Source organism: Leucopleurus acutus, assembly GCF_964270905.1.
Source record: "Leucopleurus acutus genome assembly, chromosome: 13".
Lineage (NCBI taxonomy): Eukaryota > Metazoa > Chordata > Mammalia > Artiodactyla > Delphinidae > Leucopleurus > Leucopleurus acutus.
Genome location: NC_139155.1, coordinates 52,399,337 through 52,413,069, shown reverse-complemented (window position 1 = coordinate 52,413,069; position 13,733 = coordinate 52,399,337). Strand labels below are relative to the sequence as shown.

Genomic DNA, 13,733 nt, shown 5'->3' with positions numbered 1-13,733 from the left:
TTTACAATGCAAGGATTTAAATTTACATGAACATCACTGCAGGAAGTTGGCTGATGTAGCCCAAAATGTAAAGGATATCAAGGTATAAATTGGAAAAAGTTGAAGAAGTTCTGACAACAATCAACATGTGTGAGAAGAAAAAGGCTGAAGTTAAGGAAGTTTCTTTCTTCTCCAACTTATTACAACAAAGAGAACCTGAAATTTAACCTGGTATTTTCAATGCTCTGATTACCTCAGCCGCATTCCATTTTGTGAAAGCATTGCCAAGAAAATGTACTCAAATCTTGAGTTACAAACTGTTCTTGCATCTGATTGGAAGGGGCATATAAGTTGTTTATAAGGTATTGCAGATCCAAAGCTGCACAAATGAAGGTTGAGACTTGGGGGAGGGTTCGAGTCAGGGAAGGGAAGCTTCCTAGACATTACAGCTCTGTCCAGAGGCCAAATGGGAGATAAATTACTGCTGGCCACCTCTCTTATTATTGAAATGGTTCAGCCCTGGGCTTTAACTGAAGGCCTTACAGGGTTTTGAAGTGCAAATAGGATGGTGAAGGGTAAACCCTTTTAGGGTTTCATTTTGATGGATTTTTTTCCTGTGTGGATTTCTGGCACTGACTGTGATCTGGAGGAGGCCCTGAAAAAAGAAAAGTTTTGTTTTGTTTCTGATCAGACAATAAGAACTTTCCACAGGGGTGTACTTTTCCTGCATGCAATATTGATCCTATTGTGTTTAAAGTAGATCTTTTAATTGGGTCTTTTTTTGAGTTTCTGCAATGGAACTGTCATTTCAAGGTCACGTCTCTCTCTTGATATTAATGCCAAAGTTTGATAGTGTTGAACGATGTGGTGCTTTTGGACCAGCAGTTTTGGGGGGATTACCTAAGGTCAATATGTATTAAACAAAGTTGTCTAGTTAAAGATCAAGTCCATATTAGAACAAGTCCTTTATATATTGATAAGCAGTCTGTAATTACTTAATCTTTTCCCCATTGAGTTACCTAATTGTATATATTCATTTAATTATTTTATATGCATTATGTTTTGCCAGTATTAAAATAAAAATCAGAAAATTCTGAGATTGTGAAATATTTGTATTATCTTATTTGTGCAGATACACTGAAGAGTTTGAGGAAATAAAGGAAACATAAAACAATGTTTAAGAAAAAGATATGTTGATTTATCAAGTTGAAAATTTTTCTTTTACCCAACAAATAATCCAAATGCAAGAGATAAAATAAAGTATCTTTTAAATGTTATATTTTTTTTAGTAAAATAGGGATGAGAAGAGTCATTAGTGACTCCAAAGAAAAATAAGTGTAACTTAAAGGTTTTTTGTGCAAAAATTTTAAAGAAAAATTAAAATATTTGTACTAAAGAAATGCCATTGTAAATGCTGCCATTTCTTCTTAGAAATAAGGTTGACAGAACTTTTCTTGAGCACTTGACTCTTTATTTTCGATTTAACAAAGATATTTGTATCATTTACCCTGTTTGAAAATGATGATGAATTTAGCTGCAGCAGAGTTCTGTGTTCCTTGATATCTGTTATAAAAACGGGTTGTTAATCCTCATAATTGACATTGATCACAATGTTCTTAATTGCCCTCCAAATCAGTTGTTGTTTTTCTGTTCTTCTAAAATTTCCCTTCACTGTATTTAAATGTTAGAGTTAATTTAAAATTAAATTTAAATGTTAGAGTTTAAATTTGTCTTTAGCTGCATGAAGATTTTAAGTAAGATACTTAAAAAAATGAAAACCAAAACCCAAAAAAACCTAGGTGACATCAAGCAGAGTCCCCTGCATCTACAGCATCCATGTCATTAGTTTGTTGCTGGGAGATGTTAATATGACCTTTTCTTTGTTAAAAAAGAGAGCTGTAGTCCTTCCCAGAATCCTCTTGTTAACCGTCTCTTTAACCCAAGTTGGAGGTTGTCTGATGAATGAATGATGAGCTTCTTTTATGAGCTACACATATTGTTGACATTGTGTTATGTATTGCTTTTTAATTTCTAACGTGTTTTTAATTTGCAAAGTATGCATATGCCTTTCACAGCGGCAGAACTGAGCGAGCATTCCTGAGTCTAGATATTGCTTTATGCAAACGAGATGGGTCAGCCTTAAGGATGCTGTATCATAAGCCTTAGATTTACTGAAACACACATGTAAATGAATTTCACTTTGAATATTGTTGAATGAAAGAAGATACTTGAGGAAGGCTTTTTTCCCCAAGACCTTCTCTTGCCTCTTGGCAAGTGAATTGCCCCAATATAAAAGCATTGAGGAGGGAAAAGTGAGCTGCAGAGTGAAAAGGCAATCCACAAATAATCACTCTTTTCTGCCTTTGATTGTGTCAGATTTTTTTGTGTGTGTGGCAATTGTTTTCTTTTTTGCTTAGAAGAGGTTTATGGTCCAATGTCTGTCAAGTCAGCCCCTGTCTTAAGGTTACAGTTGTATTTCTCTCTGGAGTTCCTAGAGGTGATGTTATCTTTTGTTCACTCAGCAGTGTGGTGGTTCCTGAGAGCATCTGTCACTTTAGGCATTACAAGATGGATGGGTCTCCAGTGAACTGCTGGTTGAAGCAAATGGTGAAAATAAGAAAAGACAAGGGGTTTCAGGGTCTGCAGAGAGGACAGACAACAAGGAAATACTGTTAGAAATCAAGAGTAAGCTGAGCAATAGAGGAAGAGAGAGCAAAGATGGATCATATGTCCTTTATAAACATCTTGGAAATCAGAGTCTTGGGGTGGCTGCTGTGATCTGAAGGGGACATCTGCATCATGGTAAACAATTCTGTGCTTTGGATTTTCAAAATGTGTCTGGACATTTTTTTTTAAAAAAAGGTGTGGGAAAAGTGTTGGGAAATTACAAAGATATAGAATGTTTTATGTAAGGATTTTACTATTTGGAGAACTAGTCTTTTAAAATGTGGTAAAGATTTACAAATTCTTTTATCTGTAATATATTACAGATAAATATTCTTTATATGTAATTTTTTGTTATGCTTTCCTTTCTCTTTTCTTTTTTTTTCTTTTCTTCTAAGCATTTGAGCATCTGTAGATAATAAAACGTTTGAAAAGTTTCAGCTACATAACTAACATCCTTACTGTTTACTGAAGTTTCTTTGATATTTTTGCAGTGGAATTCTGAAAATTCTATGCTTATGCCTTAGGGAGGCTGGGGGGCAGACATTAAGTAATTTTAAGTAACCTTCCACTTAATTTAATAGGCTCTTTGATGAGAGAAATACAATCGTTATTGATCTGTGAGAGCAAGGCGGAGATTTTGTATTATATTTAGAAATTCATTTTGTTGGTGAACGTCAAAATTTGTGAATCCCAGCTGATACAAAGTCCCTTCTGTGGTAGAGAAGGAACAGGAAGGAGGTTGGCCGGGGAGTAAGACAGGGGAAGGTGGTGTGTGTATGCGGTTGAAAAAAATGATTTTGTCAAAGTTTTTGGCGTTCGTCTATGAAAAAGACCATAGGTTGAAAGGCAAAGAAATTAAGATGATTAGAAGCTCTAAGCTATACAAATGGTGGAGTATCTTCCTTCTCTATGGGTGTAAATAATAGATGAAAGAGTAAGAGTGACAACAAAGGATCAGGTCGTTTAAGAGAATGTGTGCAGCCTGAGTAGGGGTCTGTGGCCCGGGGCCAAAGGTCTTAGCTTTGAGAGTAATTAGAAGAAAATACAAAAATGTCATTACTAGCAGGTGAAGTGTGCAGCACGTGGCCAAAAATTAGCAATTTTAGACTCTGAGGCAATTGGAATTGGATTACTGACCTTTTTTTAAAATCATTAAGGTCCTTGTGGAGTCATATAGTTTCATTGGCAGTAATGCAGTTTGACCTTGCTGACCATATGGGGTAATCTTGGGTTCGGATGGAGGGAGCAAGACTCCTGACTTACAAAAAGATGTCTATTTGTGGGTGGGTGGGTGCAAAATACATGAGATTGAAAATCTGCGACTTGCATTTTTAATTGTTCTTTTGCCTGAAGACGTTCTTCTGACAGTAAGAGAGGTAAGATATTTTTATTTCAAAATCTAAAATGGTTCTTTTCTCTCTTTCAAGTTGGCATAAAAGGAGAATAAAATGAAAGCCTTTTTTTTAGAAATATACGTTAATATAACTTTAAATGTTTTAGTGCCATAAATATGCATTTTGAAATTAGAACATTCTTAAGAAAATCCTCTTTTCTTTTTAGACACAGTAACAAAATAGAAACACTTCTAAGTTATGTAAAAAACAATGACAAATAGTTTTTATTTCACTTGATGCCTTATGACTGTATTTTCTATTTTTTCCATGCAATAGTTTATATTGACTATAATCTAGCAGAGAGAATAATATGCACACTGTAATTTTCAACCAGTTATATGTAATTATAATTATTTAATTTCTTCTAAGAATACACTACTCAAAAGGGTAGGAAACTGTAGCTCTTTTTATTCTTGCAGGCTTTCTTCCTTGGAAATTATTAAAGCATTCATTTCAAAAAGTAGCAAAATAATTTTAATCAATATAGTTATGTTTTAAATTTTTGATACTTCTTTGGGAAGGTAAATTTTGGTCAAGCACCAGAGATTATAAAACTCAAACTCCTTAGGGTAAGGAAATTACCTTTCACTAATTTCATTTCTGAAAATAAAAATAGTCTCTGGGCTTTAAGCATTATGGTAACACCTGTCCAAAATGCAGACTTAACAGATTTATTCAACTTACATTTAGTAGGGGGAACTCTTCAGAAAAGAAATTCTTTTTGAGTATATAAAGAAGGAGGAATATCTGTATTTGCCATTTATGACATATGGAGTTGTGTAAGAGTTTGATAATCCATTTCTAATTGGAATTTTTGTAGAATTGTAAATATTTAAATTACCGTATTATGGAATATAATGCATTTGGAAATTAACTCATGTCTTTACGTATATATTATTTTTTATGTTTTTGCAGGTACAAAAAAGCTTTAAACAAGTAAAATCTAGGCAACAGGCTCCCTGAAGTGTTGACAGCCCAACTTAATCATGAACGTGATTCAAAAATGTTAATAAATAAACCAAGGTATTGTACAATTATAATATGCCCCCTTCCAAATTTTTTAAGAGCAAATATTTTTTGGCATATATTTAGAATTTAGATAAAGCTACTGTCTTTGGTACTTAAACTGATGAAGCAGATATTTCTAAGAGCTCCTCTCCTTCTGTTTCCTCTCCTCCCTGCTTTCCTCTCCCCTCCCCCATCCTCTCCACCAAAAAACAAAAACAAAAACAAAAGAAACACCCAAAACAAAACACTTTCTCAGCTCCAAGGTTTTTTTTCTTACAACAGCCTCTGTGTTATATTTCCTGTATACCTAAATTAAGACAATAAGAGTTCAGTTCTCGATTCTTCTTTGTTGATTGTGGTTTTATCTTTCAAGTTGTCTAACAAAAGAGACATCTAGATTATTGGCCTCTGCAGAAAAACCCAAACCATATCTAGTGACCACATATATTTAAACTTTTTATCATATAATAGTATCCTGAGATGTATGTTTTAAAAATTTTATAAAAGTTTTCTTTTTCTATTTTTGGAAGCCTTTTAATTTAGAAAAGAAAAAAAGGTGATACTGTCCTTTTTTCCCTCCTATGTCAAAGAAAATCAAAAGTGTGCTTAGAATTGAGAATTTAGGAATACTGTTTAGGTAACTCTTGTCTGTTCAGGGCATAACCCAAGACTGGCTCCCTCCTTTTGGAAGTTAAAACGTGCTTCAATAGCCTGGCATTTCCAAGAGGCCAAAGATCTTTTCCTCTTTTATGACCCATCGTATCCTTTTGAGGCCAAAAAGAACAAGAGGGTCATTGCCACTTTAGCTGGGTCCCTGTTTGTTCCTTCATGGTGACCACGCAGATCCTGAAACCTAGTATTGGCTTAACATTTGGGCCTGGAACATCTGGAAAATGGTCTGAGAAGGAGCAGAGGAGACAGAGAGAGGGAGAACTGTTGCGTTTTGTTACACCAGGTGCTAGGAGGAAGCAACATTGCCTTTTTGATATGGGAGGCAAATTCTGCGGGCCCTGGAGTTAGGCTTCAACAATTGAAGAGGTCAAAGGACAGCTGAGTGGGGTCAGTGAGACACCATGGGGTGTATTTTGTTACTGAGTAAAAGGAGCAGCCTCCTAAAACCTTAAAGGATTCTCTTGAAAATCTGTGTTGTGAAAAGGTTTTATGAGTCTCATGGCAAAAACTCCTGATTTATCTAAGGAATGCTTGCTTTTGTCTAATGGAAGGATAATCCTTACCAAATGTTCGCAACTACTATAAGAGTCAATATAGGTCTGAAAGAACAGTTAGGGTTTGAAGTGTACTTTGCTTTCCAAAATGTTTATCATTTTAATGTTTGTCTCTCAGTGAAGAATTTTACACTGTTGAAATACCACCTTTTTCTTTCCTTGGAGCAGAAAGTGGCATGTCTTGGGGTGGGGAGGGGAGGTGGGTAAGGAATGAGCTTACATTAATTTTAAAATTATTCTAACAAGCTGTTGACTGACCCCAAAGCAGGATATTATAAACCTTTAAAAACTCCAAAACTTAACTCTAAAAAGTTCTTTGACTTTATTTTAACATACAAAGGGAATACATGGCACTTCATGTGCCATTTATTTTTGGATTACAGAAGTTTTGTTTTTTTAATTTAGTTGTATTTCATAGAAATGGGTATCAGTTGATGAATAACTTTAAAACTTGGATTTCTCCCTGACTGTGTTTCTTGTGCATTTTGTAGTAGTAAGAAGAAAAACAATGTCAGAGTCAAGAATAAAGAATAAGAAAAACAAATAGAATAAATAATTTTCTCTTTGAAAGGAAATGGAGAAAGTGGAGCAATCTGCATGTGGTAAGAACTCTTTGCCATGCAGCCCGTGACTTCAAGATACCACTTATATGATTGTGGAGACTTTCGAAGGGTGTTGCCACCTGGCAGATAGGTAGTAAAAGGTAGAGGAATTTGGCAGTATTTTTATAGCCCAGTTTATATACTATATACATGTATCTAGACATAGAATGTGTGTATTACAATACGTGTAGTAAAGAGGAAAAGATAAAATGATGAGTAGTATAAAATAGGCTTTGTTAAGCATTTTCTTGCTAATGTATAACTTTACAATAAGTTTGAATTACTTGTGTGTGTGATTTTTTAAATCCTTTTAAATAATTATTCATTTTAAAGCCACATGTACATACATGTAAGGCTTAACGGTGCAGTGTGCTCTGTGTCTATTTTTTCAAGGTTAAAGTGCCTTTCAACAACTAATTTAGAAACCTAAGTGTAGTGACTGATAATTGCCTAAAGAAAACCCACAGCTGTTTAAGTAGCACTGAAATTGTGGCAAAACTGACAAATACAATTAGCAATGTTAATAAGATAAGAAGATGGAAAGTCAGGAGCAGATGACCAAGTGGAAAGCTGAAGGCAGCAGGAGTAACACATCCCTATAAGACCAGAATGTTCACAGTTGCTTTGAATTTCCAGTGCTTTTCCTTTTAAGCTAAGCCCCTCTTTTACTATCTGAATTACCAGCTGAATGGGTGTTTGCAGGTTAAATAATTCAGATACGTGTGTTCAGTCCCTAACTCACATCTGATTTTGAAAGAAGACAGCAGTAGCAGTTAAGAAAATCAGTCAGATTTTGCTGATTCCAAGGAACAGTTTTATTCGTGGTGCTTTTTAAAAGTCAATTTTAAATGTATTTCTATTTGACTGTAATTACTGAGAGTGGGAATTTCTTTACCCCTCTTTGCACCCTTATAATTCTTATTAGTCAACTACATATATTACAAAGGAGACCAAAGCCCCTGTTTTGTTTTATTATTACGAAAACAAAACAAAAAACCTGCAGAAGTCTTTAATGTGTTCTTACTAATTATATTTATCTGGTTAATGTTCATAGCCTGATTTCCAAACAATTTCTTAGGAAAATTAAGTGGGGATAGGTAAATAAGAAAAATTAGTGAATGTTACATGCAAAATATTTAATCATCTGTGTTCTTCCCCTTATACTTGTTAAAGCGTCCTATGAAATTTGGAAAATCATTGTAGTATCTTTTGAAATTCTACTCTGCATTTGGGAAATTGGTTTTTGCCTCTGGTGCTTTATGCAGATTTTAATGATTGTTGTGATAAATCCCCAGAAGTTTGTTCTCTCGGAAACCATAGAGACTCCTAACTCTCTGAGTGTGGCAGCCTTGATGGATGTGGTAAGCCACACTTTGGAAGCATTTCTGGTTATTTAATGTTTTCTGTTCTGGATTATTGACTCTTCTCCCTGTTGAAAAATTGGTCTCTGGTGACATGGTAGAGGTCACACCTTGCCTATTATTGTTTTGCTTCTTTGATCTAACACAGCGATTGCCTCTGGTAATTATACTAGTTCCAGAGAGTCTTGATGAGATGTGTTTATTTTACAGAAGAATTTCTGGTATTTCAAGGAAGAAAGTAAAATTTCCAGAGTAACACGTAACTCCTTGTCACAAAGGAAAAATAGCATTGTCCTTTATCTTTTAATTTTGACAGATTTTACATAATCATTATGAAATTAGTTCATATATGACAGTAATTATTTCTATGGCAATCTAAGACGTATTGCATATCTGTAAGTATATTGGTAAAAACAGTTAATTTTAGAATAAAGTTACTAGGGCTAGGTTTTTATTTCAGTACTTAAAATACTTTTGGCTTCAGAAACTGTCAAAAGAAAGTCACCCAGATTTAAATGTACAGAACTATTAAAAAAGGTTGGAAACTTTGTGTTTTAATCTGTTTGCATTTTCTAAAGATTTTCAGCAAGTAGGATGAACAAAAATGAAATAGAACACTTTTGTTTTGAATGCGTCATTAATTTTGTGCTTTTTTTGGAATGTGCTTGGGAAGAGATAGTATCTCTTCAAACCTGTTTAATGTATAATTGGGTAAGACACAAAAAAGCTCAATGTATTCTTTTTTTTAAAACTCAACTCCAGCTGTAAACACAATATTTTCCCCCAGGTGATTGCAATTTAATGGGGGAGTCAGACAAATACTAGACCCAACTAATTTTAATTAAGAGCAACAAATATCAATTTAAATGGATAAATAAAATGCAAAAAGCACAAAAGAGAGAACTGTGAATAAACGCTTGTTTTTAATTTTGAATTATAAACTCTTTGAGAACTTGAAAGAGCCGTGTTTGATTTCTTGCTCTAGTAGTTACACATTATCACTCTCATCAGTGAATATTTTTGACAGAGAAAGGACATGTAAGCAGTAATGCCTATAACAAGTAACTTTTTTATATGAAGTCAAAGAATCTGATAGCTATAAAGGACAATAACGATTTGTATGGATGATTGTAAAATTTCTTAATAAGTGAATTGTACATACCACCAAATACCAGCTTTTGGAATTTTTACATTGCTGGTCATTTGTTCCCAGAACAATGCCCCCAAATCTACTGCTGTGCCCAACACATACAAGGAGGTGCCTCAACTTTTCTTAGTATCCTCGATGTAGCACAAGCTTAAAAAAACCCACATATTACTTCTAACATTTTCTGCACATTTATTTTGTGCCAGGCACTATTCTAAAAATATTATATGTGTATAACTTCTCATGTATTCTCACAAAAACCTATGATGTTGATTGTACCACCCCGTTTTACAGATGAGAGATTAAGTAACTTGCCCAATATCATGCAGGGTAGTAGGTGCAGGATTTGACTTAAGGTCATGTGACTCCAGAGCCTGTGTGCTTAACCACTTCAATAGTGGGATTTCTATAAATGCTGCCTGCCTGGGTGGATGATTGTTAAACTTTGGAAAGTGGGTGACAACATCTATAGAGAAAAAGATAACAAACCACTGACAAGTTATACGAAGTTGTCTATTTAGTACTATGCCTGGCACAGTCAATAAATTGTGCCTTAAAAAAAAAAATCAGACCGAAGACAACTACACACACATACACACACACACAAGCAGAATGTATCATTTTCACTCTCACCTTTTTTTCTATTTCAAATAGCTTGGTTTAGTGGGGGAAAATAAAAACATGGGCTTTTGAGTCTAAATTTGAATTCTAGTTCCATCACCTACAAACTAGATAACCTTGTCTCCTTGCAGAAACTGGATCAGTTGCTCTGTCTACCTGTCCCTCTTTCTGAATCTGCTGGTTTCCACTTGGTTTCATTTAACTTGGTCCTCCATCCTATAAATGGAAGTTAGCTCTAGAGTTTGACTACATTCCTTACATCCTTTGGCAGGAATACGTCCTAGGTAGTGTGTGTGCTTCATATTGTCTCCCATGGGGAGGCACACGTGTCTCATTGCCTCACTTTTAGTGATGCTAAACTTGATCAGTGGTTCAGGAGGTGACAGACCCCTCCGCATCAACCTTTTATCTAATGGTTTCACTTATTCTCATTGCCTAAATGAATTTTGCATTAAGGGCTGCGAAGTGATCATTTTAAAATTCTGTCATTCTTTCTACATTTATTAATTGGAATTCTTCACCAAAAAAATAAAAACTCTCAAGAACCAGGGCTGTTTGGATTCTTCAGAGTATAGGATGAGCAGGATAAATGTTTCACTCTTTCCTTTTCCTTTTAGTAGCATGAAATCAGGTGCTTTGTTTGGTTTTTTTTTTTTTCCCAAGAGGAGTTCTCTTTTTCTACTTGAGAGGCAAAATTAATTTGCACATTTTTATATTTTAAATGTGCTTCAGTCCATTGCATTTATTCTCTTTTATGTTCAATTTCTCTCATCTTTGGCCCATGGGAACCCTTCATGTTGATTCCTGTCTTTTGACATGACCAATTAGTCTCTGATAGCTCCTTTGCTTTCTGGCACAAGATGTTCAAAGATCATAGTGTGTACAGTTGTCCCACAGTATCCACTGGGGGGGTCGGTTCCATGACCTGCCGCAGATACCAAAATCCACAGATGCTCAAGTCCCATAGTCAGTCCTTGGTAACCACGGATTCAACCAACCACATAATGTGTAGTTCCAAATGTGGTATTTCCTGCCCCAGACCTGGAATTGGAGCCTTCAGGGAGACTTGATTCTTTTCAGTGAGTATGCTAGTAGGAAACCACAGAGTACTAGGAAGTGCTTATTGTTTATTGAATTGTCATTGCTTCTGGGACTTTTCAGTAGACAAAGCTTGGAACTACAAATTTGAAACCTTCTAAAAACTATATATTCCCATCTACCTGCTCCATAACCTAATTTGCTATTAAAACCAGGCAACCCTAGTGTCTTAGATTCAGTTCTTTTTCTTTTACACCCTACAGCCCTCCCTCGGTATCGACAGAGTATTTGTTCCAGAATCCACCAAATCCACCAAAATCCACGGATGCTCAAGTCCTTTATTTAAAATGGCTAGAATAGTTGGTCCTCCGCATCTGCCAGCTTCTGCGTCCTTGGATTTAACCAACTGAGGACTGATTTCATGGTTAGGTGCAGAAACCTGCTGCTACCAAAGGCCAACTGTACATGATTTAAAAAAAAAAAAAATCAGAGTTCATCTTGTTCTTACTAGTCACTAACTGTGATGAAACCTTTTAAAAACTACTTTTAAAACAATTAATGCTTACCTTCTCCAGAGAGTTGGTATTAAAAGTCAACCTTTATTAATAGCCCAAGTGCAGTACCTTGAAAATATTTTTACTTGGTCAAAAGAACTTGTTGAGGGAGATGGTTGGGTCAGTACAAGTGTATCATAACTGGCAAAAAATGCTTTGGAGTCTTATGCTAGAAGGTAGTAGTAGAAATGCCAACTCTTAATGGGAGTTTCTTGGTCTAAACACTGGAATGAATTTTATTTCCCCTGGAATCCTAAAGTACCAGGAAGAGGGTGGGGGTGTGCACATTGCAAATTCCATTGTTCTTACTGTCTTTTTGAGTAATAAGTCTATTTTTAAAACTACTTGTTCAGAGATAGTCATAGAGTTGGGATTAACTCAGTTGCTATATGATATTTTCCTTTTCATTTATTGTTATAATATTGTTCACTACTTTAAAACTTGGAAGATACCAATAAGGAAATAGAAAGATCATTTAAAAACAACTCCACCCCAATAGATAAATATTAACAGTTTATTTTATGTACCTCTAGACGTTTTTCTGCTTGCATTGATATTATCTTTACAAGAAGAAATGTATTTATGAAATTTCTAGTAAATTCATATCATATTATCAATATTGTAGTCTTTTTCTTGTGACTTCTACCTACCTAAATTGTGTCCTACCATGGATGAATGAGGGAAATTGAAATTAAATTGTGTTAACTTTTTAACAGTAATAGATTGGGCAATATCTGAAATCTACTACTTCTTTTCACACGGATTCGAGAAGAAAGACAAGGAAGATACAGTCTCAAATTCATTTCTTTTTATCATTCTTTAGGAAACTTTCTCTTGTCTTCACTAGAAAAATTAAATTTCTTTTAGAAAGGGGAAAGATTGGAGGAAGATAGGAAGAGTTATGTAAACATGCCTAATACTTTAGGGAGTTGATAAGAATGTTTTTGATTTCTAGGTTTGCCACATAATGAATTAATGAAACATGACTGCATCTTCTAAAGTTGAAAACAATGGGGAAAAATGGGTATCAGTAAGAGAATTCCCAAAGTCAGGGGACATGATGCCAAATGATCTGATGCTTTGGAGTCTAGGGCCTGTGCTTCCTCTCCTGTATGTGTACACAGCCAGCCCTCTGTATCCAAGGGTTCTGCATCCACAGATTCAATCAACCTGCCTATTCGGAGGGCCGACTGTACTATCCTTTTAATGTATGGGACTCGAGCATCTGCCGATTTTGGTACCCACCAGGGTCCTATAATCAAATCCCTGAAGATATCGAGGGGGAATTTAGTTATTCTTTGTGAAGTAATTTACTCTTTGTTCATTTTTACCTTTCATCTAACATTTAAAGTGAGGTTTGGGTTTTTTTAATTGAAGAGAGAGGTGGTGTTTTTATTTTGTTTCAATTTTTTAAATAGTTGCTTGGTTTTGTGTCTATTCATCCCATATCCTACATTCAAACTCCCTTTTCAGCCTTGTCTTGCAGCCATGATATATGTAGACAAGGACAAATCAGCAAACAAAAATCTTCTTCCTTGATTTTAATTAATTAATTTATTTATTTTGGCTTGGCTTGGCTTGCCAATTTAGGAGTACTTTATGGAGTATCCATTTCCCAGTTGGGTCATTATTGTAGGTGTTTTAACAACTGAATGGCATACATGATTAGATAGCCTAAGACAGCTGTTGCTGTAGACAAACTGATTAGAGTCCACTCCTGTCTCTTGGCCTTTTCTCATAGTATGACCTTGGGCAAGTTCCTTAACTTCTCTAGGCCTCGGTTCTCCTAAAAATGGGGGCAGTAACAGTATTTTCCTGGCAGTTAGTAAGTTCTCCATGTTACTATTATTATAATGGTTCAACAAAGAATGTTTCCTTTCACATTTCTTGACAATAACAATGATGACAATTACTGCTACTACCATCACCACTATGACCATCACTAGTAAGAATAATAATGACAGCAGCAGCTATATCATCTGCCTGCTAGGTGCCTACCACTGTGATATGTGCTTCACATATAACTGAACATTTGAAAAATCAGAATATATATATGTATGTATTCTGAAATCTGATCTGATGCTTTAAAAAAGCCTTTGGAGAGTTAGGTTAAAGGAAAATTTTCTCCTTGTTTCC

At 35.0% G+C, this 13,733-nt stretch overlaps 1 protein-coding gene across 2 annotated transcripts in view; it reads left to right on the top strand.

The window, feature by feature from the left end:
- The window catches only part of GREB1L (GREB1 like retinoic acid receptor coactivator), a 264,160-nt gene that overhangs the window by 123,110 nt on the left and 127,317 nt on the right, over nt 1–13,733 (top strand). For both annotated transcript variants that reach the window (XM_082853112.1, XM_082853111.1), the window contains exon 2: nt 4,956–5,063. The gene's annotated coding sequence lies outside the window, so the exon portion shown is untranslated. The remainder of the gene's footprint in view (nt 1–4,955; nt 5,064–13,733) is intronic.